Here is an 18,201-nt window from a genome sequence, read left to right as displayed (position 1 = left end):
TCCACGACTTGGCTGGTTTTTCCCTTTGTAGTCTGATTGTCTGTAGTCCCTGCCACATACTGTACGTCTTGTCGGAGCCATTGAATTGTGACTCCACTTTGTCTCTATACTGACGTGTTGCCTGTTTGATTGCCTTATGGAAGAAATAACTACACTGCTTGTATTTGGCCATATTCCCAGTCACCTTGCCATGTTAAAACGCGACAATTTGCGTTTTCAGTTTTGCTCGAATGCTGCCATCTATCCATGCCTTCTGGTTAGGGTAGGTTTTAATAGTCACAGTGTGTACAACATCTCCTATACACTTCCTGATAAACTCAGTCACAGCATCAATGTATTCGTCAATGTTATTCTCGGAGGCTACACGGAACATATCCCAGTCCGCGTGATCAAAACAATCTTGAAGCGTGGATTCCGATTGGTCAGACCATCAATCATCTTGAAAAAAACGCATACTAAAAACGTGGAAATCAACTAACACAATGGAAAAATCAAATGATTTATTATTGAAATAGCATGGGCGTCCGAGAAAAACTAATTGATACAATTTAAGGCCAAGTGGCAAACAATAATGCAGGCACTATGGATGGGGGTGTAAGCATGCGGGTCTGGGCAGATGAGATGTCATTTTTGTTCTTACAGTATGTGTACGTTCGTATCTTGAGTTTTAAAAAAAATATGAAAAAAATATGGTTCAAATAATAATAAATGTATTGCTTGTATGATGAGGAAAAAATATATCATTCTGCTCGTTCATTAACCATTTGACCTCCAGATCCAATGGCGCATGCACTGAGTCACAGAACAATGCCATATACGGGCAACTGGTCAGACGGGTTGCTTTCACTAGTGACTAAAAATACACCAGTTATGTACTGTATCGGAGGTCAACTGGACGGATTCAAATCTGTTTCACCTTCTGTCAAAACCCTGTCATTTCAATAAGAAGATTCTACAACAGGGATGTCAAACTAATTTTGTCCCGGGGGCTGCATTCTGTCTTCAATGAGGTCAAAATGAGTAAAATATTGTTCTCTATTCATAGTTTTGGGAATTTTCGATGCTCCCTGACTGTCTAGCTTTCATTCCGGTGATTATGAGCGAACTGGACACAGGCAATTAACTGTATGAATTTAGGTCCATTATCATTTTACAGTTTCCATTTGGTTTTATTCATTAGAATGTATCATGAGGTTGCGGGCCGTACATTTGACACCCCTGTTCAAGGTAAGATGAGACAAGACATTGGCCACACACACATACATTACATGATATGATCCATTATTGCCTTCTGTTTGGGAGTGCATGAATGAATGGCAGCATTTGTTTAGCGGTCATGTGAACTGTTGTGGTTATATTTGGCTTCCTTTCAGCATCCCATGACATCCTTTGAGGGCAGTAAGGGGAGGAAGGGAGGAAGTGAGTCAGAGAGGCAGAAGAGGATAGGTAATGGAAAACTGAAGGCCGGATGATAACAGAAAGGGAGGTACATCTTGTTGAGTGCAAATTGCTGCTACCTGCATCCAGAGAGTGTAGGAGTTGACTGGAGTTCCGATTTCCTGTTGGGGATCCATATATTGACACTTGACTAAATGTCAGTAACTAGCAACCCACGACAGACACAACAATCACGCATCCAGGCCTCTTCTGACACAAACAAACAAACAAATACACACAGCCATCCTCACACAGATATTTACATACAAAGACACAAACACACACACACAAACAAACACCACCCCCTTGCACACAATCACCCAAACATATATGATGCCAAATGCACTAATGAGCAATAACACATCCCCAAACACACTGATACACACACAAATGATTAAAGTAAACTGACAACTTGAACATATTTGCACTGACAAAAGGATCTTCCCCCACCTTTTATCTGTCTCTCTCCCTCTATCTGTCTCGCTCTCTGACTTCCTGTGTTTTTGTACACAGCGATGTGTCAGTGTCATGGGACTGAGGTCACAGGTTTGTTACCTATAATGAAGCTCTCTGTGCAACGTGACGGCCCGCCCGGCCCAGCCAGCGCAGCAGCATGCAGTAAAAGAGAGAGAGAGAGTGTGTGTGTGTCAATCAAATGCAAATCAGCAGTTGTCACAAAGTGCTTATACAGAAACCCAGCCTAAAACCCAAAAGAGCAAGCAATGCAGATGTAAAGGAACAGTGGCTAGGAAAAACTCCCTAGAAAGGAGACCTAGGAAAAAACCTAGGAAAAAACCTACAGCGGAACCAAACTCTGAAGGCCAGTCCTCTTCTGGCTGTGTCAGGTGGAGACACAGCAAGTACATGGCCAGTAAGGCCATATCGTTCTTCAAGATGTTCAAACGTTCATAGATGACCAGAAGGGTCAAATAATAATATCAGTGGTTATAGATGGTGCAACAGGTCAGCACCTCAGAAGTAAATATGGGTTAGAGAGAGAGAGATGGGAGAATTAGAGGGAACATACCTAAGATCACACAGTACACCAGATAAGACAGCCTCCCGGGCCATAGACTACTGCAACATAGATACTGGAGATTGAGAAAGGGGTGGTTGGGGGACACTGTAGCTCTATTCCAAAGTTACCCCAGGATAGGGCCAACCAGGCAGGATATAACCCCACCCACTTTGCCAGGGATATCAACAGACCACTAACTTACTACCCTGAGACAATGCGTAGTACAGCCCACGAAGACCGGACAGGAAAATCAGGTCAGTGACTCAACCCACTCAAGTTGAGTATAGCAAAAAAAGCCTGGCACAATGTGATGCACCTCACCTAGGGACAGCATGAGCAAGCCAGTAACTCAGCCCCCATAATAGGTTCAGAGTCAGAGAATCCCACTGGAGCGAGGGGAGCTGGACAGGAAGAGATAGCAAGGGTGGTTTGTCATTCCAGTGCTTTACCGCTCACCTTCGCACCCCTGGGGCTACACTACACTCAACTATAGAACCTACTCAAGAGATGAGTCTTCAGTAAAGACTTAAAGGTTGACTGAGTCTGTGTCTCTCACATGGATCGGCAGACCATTCCATAAAAATTGAGCTCTATAGGAGAAAGCCCTGTCTCCAGCTGTTTGCTTAGACATTCTAGGAACAATAGGGAGGCCAGAGTCTTGTGACCATAGTATACGTGTAGGTATGTACGGCAGGACCGAATTGGAGAGATAGGTTGGAGCAAGTCCATGTAATGCTTTTGTAAGTTAGCAGTAAAACCGTTAGCCTTAACAGGAGAGAGAGGCTAGCACTGCACTGCAGTAATATGATCAACTTTTGGGGTTCTAGTTATATTTAGCACTAGCACTAGCTTATCCGGGTAGCCGGAGGGTAGCGCATTGCTGTGGTCTAATCTTGAAATGACAAAAACATGGATTAGCTTTTTTGCATCATTTTAGGAAAAAATGTTCCCGAAGATGGAAAAGAAATGCTCTTGAAATATTTTTGATTTGTTCATCAAAAGAGAGATCAGGGTCCAGAGTAATACCGTGGTCCTTAACAGTTTTATTTGAGATGACTGTACAACCACCGAGATTCATTTTCAGATCCAACAGCAGATCGCTTTGTTTCTTGGGACCTAGAACTAGAATATCTGTTTTGTCCAAGTTTAGAAGTAAAATATTTGCTGCCGTCAAATTCCTGATGTCTGAAACACAGGCTTCCAGGGTAGGCAGTTTTGTGGCTCCACCATGTTTCAATGAAATGTACAGCTGAGTGTCATCACTACTTCACAGGAGAGGCATTTGAACATGTATTTGTTTTAATCAAAATGTGTTTTTTGGTATAAATGCCTTCTGGAACTTGAACTTTCATGTGCCTTAACCTCTAGCGTCGAGCAATCCCGTATCCAGGAGCGTAATCATAGGCTCAAGCTCATTACCATAACGCAACGTTTCCTATTCATGAAAATCGCAAATGAAATGAAATAAATATATTCAAACACAAGCTTAGCCTTTTGTTAACAACACTGTCATCTCAGATCACGGAGTATGTTCAATAGGAAAGCGATATTGGCAGGTGTGCGTCCTCTTCATCGTGCATGCAGACTGATTTCCACCTCTGAGTCCCAGTACTAAAACTCATAATTCTTCCTAATTTTGGAAGAAACAAGCCTGAAACCTTGAACAAAGACTGTTGACATCTAGTGGAAGCCATAGGAAATGCAATATGACCCTATACGTTCCATTGGAAGAGCATGGGCTTCCAAAACATGTCCGGTTGGTTTTTCTTTGGACTTTCTCCTACAAACTTCAAAGTGTTTTCTATCCAATGGTATCAATGATATGCATATCCTGGCTTCTGGGCCTGAGTAACAGGCAGTTTACTTTGGCCACGTCAGTCAGGAGGAAATTGAGAAAAAAAGGACCCTATCCTGAATAAGTTTTTAAAAGTCGCGAGCTTACAGCGCATGACTTAGAGGTACTCAGCGTCACGGCTTCATTGCTCCAGGCCACCGTAAGGGGGAGTTAGAGCACTCATTATGCATTTGGGTCCCAAGGTTTTTATATGACCAATCATATAGAGTGGTTCTAATGACAAATTTGACGCGAGCCACCCGTCCCTGGTAACTTTCTTCAGCAAAGATGGCTGACAGAATATTACAGTGGAAGCAAATATAACGTCATAACGAGTCAGGCAAAACATTTACAATTGAGAGGAATATGTTAGTTAATGTAGAGACAAACGATTGTGCATATTTATTTGTCATTAAGTTAATTTACAAGCAAGTTAGCTAGCTAGTGTTATGAATTTGTAATTTCAACACTTCAACAGTGTTTACCACTCCTGCTCCTGGGACATCAATGATTACACATTGAAACTATGCAATAGACTAGAAACATGATTTAAATAAAGGCTGATTTGTAATTCATATATACAGAAAAGAAAACTGTACAGTACACTTCCTATGCATCTCTAATTCCCTTCATCTGCATTAATCTGAGGACACAGGATAGGTGTGGTATTCCAATGAGATACTACATTTCAACCAGTGGAGAATGTTAAATGCTTTATTGAATGTTCCTTATCCAGGTGTTATGCATTATAATTGTAATATTATAAATACAAGTTCAATCTGACGATGACGGGACTGGCTTCCTCTCTCACATCAAAACATACCTGCAGACGAGAGACAGATGGATAGAGAGAGAGCATGATTAAGCTTTGTTTTTTTATTCTAACGCGGTCAGTCATCATAATCATCAGGAGGTGAAATGCAAAACTGATCTTGGATCATTAACTCTGGGATTACTACATCTCTATCTGTATTTCAATGTAAAGCATCTCTTTAATAATACTTATTGTATAATATAAGAATAATAACCCTGATAACAAATAATGATAACATTGGATAGATTGATGCATGTGCATGTGTAGCATGTGACACTAGCAGGATCATAATCAAGGATAGTGTCACAAATGAATACATAAATACTACTTGAAGCTTGATGATGACTTGATCATTTGAATCAGCTGTGCATCCCTTTGAGTCCCCAGGACCAGGACTGAGAACTGCTGCTCTTCCTTGGGACCTCTTATTAATCTGCAGACAGGCTTTCACATCTCTCTGTATCTGAGGACAGAAAACCTCACAAGAAATAGACTACACAAAAGTACCTGCTCTATCCAGAATAGCCTACTCTCTCACTTTGACAGCTGGGCCTGCTATCCTTTCACCCTTCTCCAAATGTTTTTTTTTTTTTGCCATTATCAAGGGGCTAAAACAATATCACCGGGGCTAAAACAATATCCTACAAAGTGTGTGAGGACTGCACCTAAAAAGGCTGGAGACTCATAACTAATTGAAGAGCATGCATGTATATGCCCTGAACAAAAGATGAGGAGTCAGTGGTAGGGTTCACTTGACGTTGCAGCACAGCAGACCCTCAGTAGATGTCAGGAACAATGACACCATTGTCAGTGTTTCCAGTTTCCAGATTATCCTCCTGATAAAGAAGGTCCTCCACCTACTGAATCTGGAATGCTCAAAACAAACATCTGTGTTAGTGATGATAAACTTAAAGGAAGATCTGTCAAGCCATTCACATATCACACAGACACATACCTCTGCATAGTTTGGCTCAGACACAGGTATTTGGAGCATTCCGATATGCCACAGCTGGTGAGGTGTCAGGTTCGTAACTGTACTTAAAGGGTGATTATTCCAACTCTCTGTGAAATGCTGCAGATCTGCCCGCAGATGAGGTAGGAACACATATCCCACACAGAATATGTGGATAGAATTCGACAGGTCAAGGTAACCTTATTCCTCCAAACTCTGCAGCACTGACATGTCACAGCACTCCAAACATGTCTCCATAAGTGTTCCATTCTAACAGAGAGAAAGAAAAGGTTTGGGGGGGGGGGGGGGGGGGGGGGGGCTAATCTCTGTGGTCTTGTGGTCTCCCTCCATGAACAGTGAAGTTGGTCCGAGGTTATAGAAATGCAAGTTGTGTGTGCCTATTGTGAGTGGTTACTGACTGAAGTGACGCAGACACCTATCTGAGTGTACCTGAAACATTTAAATATAGAGGGCTATGTGTCTCACCACTTGGTTATTGCAAGGCTAACCCCCAGGGAAATCATGACAGCAACAGGGGCTTGATAGTCCAGTGAAAATGGCTGAGTGGTTATGTGGTTTATTTATTTTATTTAATGCATGTGAGACAGGTTCCACGTACAACAAGACAGGCAGAGAGGAAGGGAGAAAAAGAAAATGGAACAGTTTAATTACCTCTGGTTATGGACACTTTTGCCAGTAATAAAGCTTCCACGGTCTGTTTCTCAGACAGTGAACATACATCTGGCAATATCTATATTTTCGACCCCTTGATCAGCTCACACTCTGAAAGTAAAGAAAATAGTTTATTTTTTTGTAGATATGAAAACAAGAATTGAGATATGACCGTTCAATCTAAAACAGCAGATGTCATTTTCAGGATACGTCAATACAGCACAGAAAGCAATCTTACAAGGTTTGATGAAGAAGATGTCAAGGGTTTTTATACAGAAAGTAACTGTATACAATATGCATAATACAAGTAATCATTTTTTTCTTTCTACTATATCAATATTTACCTTGAAGGCCATCCATTTCCGCCGACTACAACCATAAAGTGTCCAAAAGCAGTTGCTTCTTTGTTATTGGCCGCAGTGTCAAGATAGAACATCTATACAAGAGGTAGCCTACGCTTAACACCAGACTGGTATTGTGGTTGTTCATTAGGTGACAGGAAATATGCAATATGTATACAAAATAATATACTGACCTTCCTTGAAAATCCATCTATACCGCCAAAGATGACAACGTTGTATCTTGAAAAAAAGCATTGGAATAAGAAGTGAAATGTTCAACCTATTAACCTAAAGGTTGATGAAGAACAACTCCAATACATCATTGAAAATTTGTCGACAAATAAGTAAGATTAAAAAAGTTCAAATAACTTCTTAGATTTCATGGAGACATTTATACATCTTAGTACCTTATCAATGTATGATTTGTATCAATGTGGACGAGAGACAGGGGAGCAGGAACAGAGTATCTTTGCCGAGCAATACAACAAAGCTGGATCATTCTGGCAATGATACCTGCACAATCTACACGCTGCAAAGACTCCCTAACTCTTCGCCATTGTACACGATGGCCCAGTGCTTGGAGACTTCCTTTGACCATTCTAAAGCCCTTATGAGGCATCTTTGCCTTAATGGCCCTGACTTTCTGGACTAACTCTTCATCTGACATATCAGAATAGCATTCCCTGACAGACATATTGTGTTCTTTCATCCTTCTGTAAAAGAAAGCTAACCGTTACACTGTCATGAAATATGATTATATATCGACTATGAAACAAATAGGACATGGCCTGCTTCTGAGTTGCCATGAAAGAAAGTTAGATGAATTCAACTGAAAATGGCAAGAACAGGTGTTCATAGCTAATGTTTTTGGTTAGCTTGAGAATAATAATTGCATGATTTATCATTCTACGGTATGTATGTAATATAGTAGTAGAATGTTGTGACCCAACACTGAATCGTAGGAGCTAGCTACTAGCTATGTAGAAGTTGGACGGAAGAACGCCCAGCGCTGCTTACCTGAGATGCCGTCATCACACAGTCCTTCGTAGGCGTCCGCTATGACTTCCTTTGTGTCGGAAAGAAAGGCTGATCAGTATTGGTTGTAGCCAAACTGACACTCAAAAAAAGCTAGACACTCAGACGGAGAATGACAAGTGGAAGAGGGCGAGGAACGAGATGGAAGTAACAAAAATGTGTTGCAAGTTGGGGAGGGGGCTAATAGCTGAACAATAGACTATTCAACCTTTACTAAAGAATAGTCTAATAGCCTAGCTAGGTGTGAAAACCCCCCATCCTATCACAGACCAGGTTTGCCCTAACAGCCAAAGGGGAGTTAGAGCATTGATTATGCTTTTGGGTCCCAATGCACTACTGTGTCTGTAACTGACAATGAATGGGCAATATAAACCAAATAATACATGGATAATTGTGCATGACTTCAAATGAAACAAGCAGGGAGCAGGTTTTGAACCCTCAACCTTCTTGCCCGAAGTCCAGCGCGCTATCGACTGTGCACCAAAAGCAGTAAATAGAGAGCGTCCTCGTGGTAGATTGCTACTCAATGTAATAAAGTAATGACTTTTCAAATAAGTTACCTTACACGTTATGTTGGCTGACAATTTGTTAGCTCTGCTGTCCTCATGAACCACATAGCTTATCATTACAGCAGTATGTACCTGTATGTTAGCATTATACATCAAACTTGACTGTATAAAAACTATAGTTATCTAACTACCCAACGTTTATTGACTTGATTATTCCCATTTTTAGTTTCGCTAAATGGTATAGTCATTGTGCGTTCTCAATGGACATCTGGGTGCTTTTGTAAATTCGCTCTGGCTATCTACTCCGATTTCAGAGCACTCAACACCCGTTGAATATGGCCGGTGTCAGTAAATGTTGGCAAAAAAACGTAATTAAATTGTTTCCAGCAGCACAGTTACAATGACCAATGCTCTGATTAACCTCAATAGGGTAGGGGGCACTATTTTCACCTCCGGATGAAAAGCGTGCCCAAAGTAAACTGCCTGTTTCTAAGGCCCAAAAGCTAGGATATGCATATAATTGGTAGATTTGCATAGAAAACACTCTAGCGTTTCCAAAACTGTTAAAATAATGTATAACAGTATAACAGAACTGATATGGCAGGCGAAAACCTGAGAAAAATCTTTTTTTTTTAGGTTTGTAGTTTTCCATTGACGGCCTATACAGATTCCAATGACTTAGGACTCAAAATGCACTTCCTATGGCTTCCAATAGAGGTCAACAGTCTTTAGAAATTGTTTCAGGCTTGTATTCTGAAAAATGAGGTAGTAAGACCACTCTGAATGATTGGTCTGGGAAAGTCCCCAGAGCTGTTTCCTGCATGTGACGGAGAGAACTTCTTTCTTGTTTTCCTTGTATATTGACGAAGCCATTGTCCGGTTGAAATATTATTGATTATTATGACTAAAAACAAACTGAGGATTGATTATAAACATCGTTTGACATGTTTCTATGAACTTTACTGATACTTTTCAGATTTTTGTCTACCTTTGAGCCTGTGGATTACTGAACAAAACACACTAACAAAACTGAGGTTTTTGGATATAAAGAGGGACTTTATCGAACAAAACAAACATTTATTTAATAAATGGGAGTCTTATGAGTGCAACCATATGAAGATCATCAAAGGTAAGTGATTAATTTTTGCGCTATTACTGACTTTTGTAACTCCTCTACTTGGCTGGTAGCCGTTTGTAATGATTTGTCTGCTGGGCGCTGTTCTCAGATAATCGCATGGTATGCTTTCGCCGTAAAGCCTTTTTGAAATCTGACACAGCGGTTGGATTAACAAGCGTCCCACAGACCCTAGATAAGTTAACATGAAAACTGCCTATCCAGCTCTTCTAGGGCGAGTAAAATGGTCAGAGTGGTCTCATTTGTGTCTGGAGGTAGCTAGCAAGCTAGCCAACGTTGGGTGCTTGACTGCCGTTGTATGGCCAGAACGCTCAATTAATTAAGCAAGGACCAGTCAAAAGATTGGACAAACCTACTCATTCCAGGATTTTTCTTAATTGTTAATGTTTTCTACACAGCAGCCTAAAACAAATCCAGGTAGATTATATCTTCAAAATGCTTTAAATGCTTAACTATCCAAATGTTAAAGCATATACTGTACAGTTCTGCATTTCTTCATCAGCATCTTTATGCTTTTGTTAATAAAATAATGATAAAATACTCTTTCAAAATGCAGATGTTGATTTAGTCATAACGAATTACTATGGGAAGAAATATAACTGATTTACAGAAATATTGGAACAAAGTTGTCTGATGAAGGCAAACAATTTAGAATCCTCCAATCTTCTTGTGCTGTAGCCTACTCCCGATCGTCACATTGTACAGCACCACATTTTCCATTCCATCCTAACGGAAACTCTGAGGGTTCCGTTTTTCATTTTTCTAGGAATAGAAACACCATAAAATTAATCAAGCCTAATTTCTTAAAATCAATCCCATATACTGTGTTATTACAAAAAAGTTTTTAAATTCTCTGGTAATTCCAGATGCTTCTCAAAGAAGCCCTCTGGTGGTCAAACTAGCACTAACTTACATTAGCATAAAAAATGTGTGCTGCATTATAACGTAACTTTTAAAGGAGCAACCACTGTAGCACGCTTCTGTTTATAACAAAGGGCTGCTCAGTATGTGTAGGTAATCCTTTCTAAAGCTGTTTTTTTAAGATATCACAAATAACTGAAAAAGTGTTCCACTTTCTGGAAGACAGAGTTTTGAAATCAGTGGAATGCCCGGTGGAAGCAGAGTATGATAGCTGAGGAGATAAAGAATATTCTGCCGTTTGATTGCAAATATGCACAGGGAGTCGAAAAGAGAACACACAGAAAACTGTTGTATAAAACGCTAGTCTCCGGATTATATCTTCAAACTAAGGGCAACCATGGTATCTGTGAAAGAGAGGGAAAGCGTCAAGATAGCTACATTTTTAGATTTTATACATTTAAAAAAAAATCTGAAAATTGTTTTCATTGCAAGCTAAAGCGTACTGTTAGCTATCTAGCTAATATTAGCTGGCTGGCTCGATAGATAACGTTACCTGTATGATCTGTGTAGTACTATTATTCATGTCTCAGAGCCATTTGCATTGCTAGTTATAGCCTAATGTTGGTTAGCTATTTCTCTGATTAGCTTGTTGTGAGTTTATTTTCCTGTAATAATGAATACAATTTAGCCTAAATTAAGTTTAGTAACTTAACATTAGCTAGCTAGCTAACAAGGTAGAACAGAATCAAAACATTGTTTAGAAAGTTGCATTTAGTTGCAACTAGATTGACATATACTATATTCATTTTTAAACGGATGGGATTATTGGTGTTAAAATACACCAGTTATGCTATTTTGGACTGTTTTGGGCTAAGGCTAAAGTGAATGAATGACGCTGAATGGATGTAGACAAAGAAGAGCTCTCCAGTACATCTACCAAAACATTCAAAAGGACATTTTATCAAAAGTGGTGTTACAAGTTTATCAAATTGTTAAACAGAATGAATTTCCCATATATTCCTTGTTTTAGGTCAGTTAGGATCACCACGTTATTTTAAGAATGTGCAATGTCAGAATAATAGTAGAGAGAAATATTTATTTAAACTTTTATTTCTTTCATCACATTCCCAATGGGTCAGAAGTTTACATGCACTCAATTAGTATTTCATAGCATTGCCTTTAAATTGTTTAATTTGGGTCAAACGTTTCGGGTAGCCTTCCACAAGCTTCCCACAATAAGTTTGGTGAATTTTGGCCCATTTCTCATGACAGATAAGTTGTAACTGAGTCAGGTTTGTAGGCCTCCTTGTTCGCACACGCTTTTTCAGTTCTGCCCACAAATATTCTATGGGATTAAGGTCAGGGCTTTGTGATGGCTACTCCAATACCCTGACTTTGTTGTCCTTAATCCATTTTGCCACAACTTTGGAAGTATGCTTGGGGTCATTGTCCATTTGGAAGACCCATTTGCGGCCAAGCTTTAACTTCCTGACTGATGTCTTGAGATGTAGCTTCAATATATCCACAGCATTTTTCCTACTTCATGATGCCATCTATTTTGTGAAGTGCACCAGTCCGTCCTGCAGCAAAGCACCCCCACAACATGATGCTGCCACACCCGTGCCTCATGGTTGGGATGGTGTTTTTTGGCTTGCAAGCCTCCCCCTTTTTTCCTCCAAACATAACAATGGTCTTTATGGCCAAACAGCATCTTCCAGCATCTTCACAAGGTCCTTTGCTGTTCTGGCATTGATTTACACTTTTCCCACCAAAGTACGACGGCTGCGCGGTCCCATGGTGTTTATACTTGCGTACTATTGTTTGTACAGATGAACGTGGCACCTTCAGGTGTTTGGAAATTGCTCCCAAGGTTGAACCAGAGGTCTTGGCTGATTTTCTTTTGATTTTCCCATAATATCAAGCAAAAAGCCACTGAGTTTGAAGGTAGGCCTTGAAATACATTGTAACAACGTGTGTGTAGGTGGCAGGGAAGTCAGGCGCAGGATAATCGAACTTGGTATAAATGGAGTCATTTCATAAACTTAACAAAAACTCCAAAACCAATATACAACATAAATATAAGTGGCGGGTGAACTCCTCAAAATGGTCCAACGTCGGATCTCCCTCTCTCCACACAGCGCTGGCCCACTCCATGGCTTTCCCGGTGAGGCCGGACACCTTCACACGGTCCGATGGAGCTGGGTGGACCGTGGCCAGATAGAGGTTTAGTTGGAGGAGGAAACTCTGGCAGTAGGCAGCACTCCCGTCGTACTCCTGTGGCATGGAGAGACGGATCCCACTGGGTTCAGGCGGTAAAGGGGCGCTCAAGAGAGACCCCGGTTGTGCTGGAAGAACTCCCCGTCTCTCCCAGCGGTCCATAGTCTGGACAACGCGATCCATGGCGGAGGCCAGATGGTGAAGCTTTACCGCGCTCCTCCACCTCCATGGCCGGGGTAGCTTCTCCTGCTGACTCCATAGGTGGTCGGAGATTCTGTAACAATGTGTGTGGGTAGGCCTTGAAATACATTGTAGGTGTAGGTGCCACTTATGTTTACATACTTGTTTACATACTACATACATTACTCATCTCATATGTATATACTGTACTCGATACCATCTACTGCATCTTGCCTATGCCGTTCTGTACCATCACTCATTCATATATTTTTATGTACATATGGGAAGGGAAGTCAGGCGCAGGAGAATCAAACTTGGTATAAATGGAGTAGTTTAATAAACTAAACCAAAATACAACATAAATAAAAGTGGGTACAATAACCCATTGCGCACCAAAACATAAATTATGAACATACATACAAACAATCTCCGACAAGGACATGATGGGAGAGGGTTAAATACACAACATGTAATTGATGGGATTGGAACCAGGTGTGAAGGAAGACAAAACCAATGGAAAATGCATCAGTGATGGCTAGACGATCGGTGACGTAGACCAGCGAACACAGCCCAAACAAGGAGAGGGACCGACTTTGGCGGAAGTCGTGACATACATCCACAGGTACACCTCCAATTGACTCAAATGATGTCAATTAGCCTATCAGAAGCTTCTAAAGCCATGACATTATTTTTGGGAATTTTCCAAGCTGTTTAAAGGCACAGTCAACTTAGTGTATGTAAACTTCCGACCAACTGGAATTGTGAAATATAAGTTAAACAATCTGTCTGTAAAACAATTGTTGGAACAATTACTTGTGTCATGCACGAAGTAGATGTCCTAACCAAGTTGCCAAAACTATATTTTGTTAACAAGAAATTTGTGGAGTGGTTGAAAAAAACGAGTTTTAATGACTCCAACCTAAGTGTATGTAAGCTTCATACTTTAACTGTATGTAGGTTAAATGCTAAACCATTTTCTAGCTCTGAGTCACTACTTTTGTAAAAAACACAATTTCAAATTTTGCTAACCTAGTGGTCCTAGAACGGAACCTTGAGGAAAACTGAAACGTATCATTGATTTGTCAGAGGCCCAACCATCTACAGAGATTAACTGACAGATTAGATTTAATCCAGGCAATAACTTGTCAGGGTAGACCAGATTTCCAATCTCTCCAAAATAATGTGTTGATTGATGGTGTTGAAAGCAGCAGGTCTAGGAGCACGAGGACAGATGCAGACCCTTGATCTGGCCCTGACAGACGCAAAGCCTTGGTCTGGCTGCATTAAAAGGCAAATTACCACCTTCAACAGTTGAGTGTCAGTACTATGATGGGGTCTAAAACCAGACTGGAGCGTTTCCTATGCACAGTGCTAAATTTGTAAATCCAAAAAGTGAGCACGAGAATGGATTGACCTGGTGAGTTCTGAGGAACCGGAACGCATGAGGGGGAAAAAATCACTTTATAATAAAGCATTGCATGCATATCATCGCATTTGCGCATTGGCATGGAGCAGTAGAATAGAGGCACCTATAGAAGCTGCACACATTGGGAACATTTTTAGTAACCCAGGGTCCGGGAAGATGTTGGTCTTTTATAAATTAATGTCAGAGTGTTGTAGCGTGCCCCTGGCTATACATAAATTAAAAATGAAGCAATAAATGGTGCTGTCTGGTTTGCATATTATAAGGAATTTGAAATTATTAATACTTTTACTTTTACTTTTGATACTTAAGTACATTTTAGCAATTCCATTTACTTTTGATACTTAAGAATGTTGAAAACTTTAAGACTTTTACTCAAGTAGTATTTTACTGGGTGGCTTTCACTTTTTCTTGAGTCACCTTAATAGAAAATATCTTTACTATTACTCAAGTATGACGTTTGAGTAATTTTCCCAACACTTGAGTGTTTTAGGTTATTGTACTGCTGAAATTTGAATTTATTTCCCAGTGTCTGGTGGAAAGCAGACTAAATCAAGTTTTTCTCTAGGATTGTGCCTGTGCTGAACTTCATTCTGTTTCTTTTTTATCCTGAATAACTCCCCACTCCTTAACTTTTGCATGTATACCCAGGGTGGCAGGTAGCCTAGTGGTTAGAGTGTTGGGACAGTAACCGAAAGGTTGCTGGATTGAATCCCTGAGTTGATGACATAAACATCTGTTAATCCACTGTTCCCCGGTAGGCTATTATCGTAAATAAGAATTTGTTCTTAACTGACTTGCTTAGTTAAATAAAGGTTGGCATTTTTTTTAAATAGGGATGTTTTAGTGGCAACGAAGTTGGTTATTTCATTATTCTTGACAGTGGAAACGCAGCCTATCCAGCCGTGACGCACACTTCCCATAGGCGCATGGAACAAGAGTCGCCTAATGTGCTTTCGATGCCTGTATACTTCGTGTTTAGAAACATAAAAAACTATTTTTAAAATCTAATTAGTTGAATTTGATTTAAAAAAATACCCTCCTCTAAATTAAGGCTTTTTTTGTCTGCCCAATACAATTGTGAAGTAGTCAAGACTGTCGATTAAGGGTTTGGATCCTGATACCCCTTGGAAATAATCACCAAAGCTTTATTAAAATATCAAGTTTGAGAGGAGTAAAAAATTCCCTTTTTATCTACATTGTCGGCAGGCCCACATTATTTTAGCTGCATGCAGGTCCCAATTTGGACGGGAATAAAATCCCCTCCCCAAAAATATATACAACTGAATTGCTTGTTTTTTTGTGCAATTTTTTTTACAACAAAACGTATTAGAATGATTCACCTTACTGGTATTATGGGGACAATGTCCGTGGCGCGCTTGCAATGCAACTTCTGGAGATGTGTGAATGTGACGGTATCTGTAAAATGGTTCCGATTATGTTCATAAAACATAGGCCTATATGGGAGCAGTTAACGAAGAGTGGACATTCTCCCTTTATCTTTATATTGGATCATTGTCCAGCTACTGTGAAAAGTTTGGATTTGCATAACACCATCCATAATCTGTGTTTTAATATTATATGCCCACGGGGAGAAATTATGGTGCCTGAAAGTGTGACATAGTGTCACGACTTCCGCCGAGGTCGGTCCCTCTCCTTGTACGGGGCGGCGTTCGACGTCACCGGTCTTCTAGCCATCGCTGATCCATCTTTCATTTGTCTTTGGTTTTTGTATTTATTTTCTACACACCTGGTTTTCATTATCCAATTACATGTTAATGTATTTAACCCTCTGTTTCCTCCATGTTAGTTGTGTGTGACTATTTCTATGTTCAGTTCGGTTCATGATGGCTGGTTTTTCGACGGGTGCTGTGCTTAATCTTGCTTGTTGACAATGCATGTCCATGCTCAGCCATAATGCAATTTACAGTAGGCCTAGCCCCTATATCAGTGTGAATGCTATTGAAGCCACAATGTGGACCTCAAATAGGTCCAAGTTAATGTGTTTAGCAAAGATAGGTCTACATTTTGTTATTTCGTTTCTGTAAGCCACTTAGCAAACTATATCGGACTAACATTGGAATTTGAGTTGTTTCCAAGGCAATACATAAAAGACCATGAATACACAACTTGAAGCAACCAAATACACTATTTTGTCATAGAGCACATTCTGATTGGCCAGTGAGGGGCCAAGCCTCAACACACCTACAACTTGTTTATTCATCAAAACTCAGCCCTCTAGGGCCAATGCCAGCAAGTGTGCGGATAATTGTGATAGTGAAAATAGCAACAATATTTCTGTCACACCCCGGAACCTATAACACTACCGCCTGCGCTTAGATTTACCATTGCATTAGGTTGTTAAAATAGAGCCCCAAGACTACATTGCTAAATTATGTAACCCCTACACATTTGGTGTGTTCCATCCTGTGTGGTGTGGATGAGTGGTTAGACTCCCTTGGCCCAGCCTGGCATTCTCTGGTTACTCAGTCTACTAAGGTAGCAGGCGCCTTGCCTGGCGTATCCCTTGTGATGAATCAAACCGAGCCAGGCAGGAAGTTCCTGTTGACATGAATGAACCTGCCTTTTAATAACACAGGAGGGACTAACGGTTCTCTCTCTCTCTCTCTCCCCTTTTCACTTTCTATCTCTGTCTCAATCGCTCCCCTCTCTCTATTTTTCTTTGTCTCTCTCCCTCTTTCTCTTTCTCGCTCTCTCTGTGACTCTCTTGCTCTCTGTGTGTGTCTGTCTCGCCTCTTGTTCTCTCTCTCCGCTCTCTCTCTTTCTCCCTTTCTCTGGGCCATTACCTCAGCACCTGCCTGTAATAGACGAAGGCCCTAGGCCCAATGTCTGCTATGTGAACATGTAGTCTTTATTTTTTAAGCTGTAGGGTCTTTTTTTAATTACCCCAAATGCATCCCTGCCACACCAGGCCATTCTAGTTAGTTTTGTAGGACTTGCAAGCACTAAAAAACCCTCATTAAACTGTAGACAACACCTCCGACATTCCAGTTTAGCCATTAAACTGAAAAGAAAAAGCACAAAAAGGAAAGAAAAAAGAAGTTGTTTGGGACCACTTGCAGTGCAGCCTCTCTACACATTAAACAGCTTCTCTTTGATGTCCTCTTCCCCCCGCAGCGCTCAACCATTACCCAACCTCACCCATACACACACACATCTGGTCCTGCCAAGCCTCGCCACTTCATTATCACCACTCCACGCCACGGCCGCCCTATCTGAGGGTGGAAAGAGTCTATGTGTGTCCTGCCACAAGATCTCAGTTTCCCTTTGAAATTTGAGGTATTATGGATTCAGCTTGGTTACAGGATTAAAACAGAAACAACTCTATGGTTAACCGTTTAGGCATTTATTCCTAGTGGTTAACCCTTTACACTCATAACCAATATGAGGGTTAAACATTTCCGATTTGGGCACTGATAAGCTTATAAATTGGAAAGCAGTGGCTGTACAGTAACATGCTATGCATTACGTCAGAGCTCAGGCTCTGCGCTTCACAGCACTGTATGGTTTTGACTGAAAGACGTTCTGAACATGAGAACCGCACATATTAAGCCCCCACCCCTCTTGCTAATTGGGCAACTTTTGCAACAACAAAAAATTGTCTGAGTGAAGAAAATGCTGTAAATTAAATGTATTTTGAAAGATGAGACATTGGAAATTATAATAAATACCGAATTGATGTCATACAAGCAAGTCAAACACCCATGAGTCCAAATGTGCACTTCACATTTCTATATTATAAAACTCATATA

General features: G+C 40.6%; 1 long non-coding RNA gene across 1 annotated transcript in view; it reads right to left on the bottom strand.

Moving 5' to 3' along the window:
* The window catches only part of LOC149985555 (uncharacterized), a 512,847-nt gene that overhangs the window by 234,881 nt on the left and 259,765 nt on the right, over positions 1–18,201 (bottom strand). The window lies entirely within an intron of this gene.

This window comes from Oncorhynchus mykiss, chromosome 1 (assembly GCF_057628025.1).
Source record: "Oncorhynchus mykiss isolate SJ-2025 chromosome 1, ASM5762802v1, whole genome shotgun sequence".
In the NCBI taxonomy this organism is placed as follows: Eukaryota; Metazoa; Chordata; class Actinopteri; order Salmoniformes; family Salmonidae; genus Oncorhynchus; species Oncorhynchus mykiss.
The sequence above is the reverse complement of the archived record's forward strand: the minus strand, read 5'-3'. Positions and strand labels throughout refer to the sequence as shown.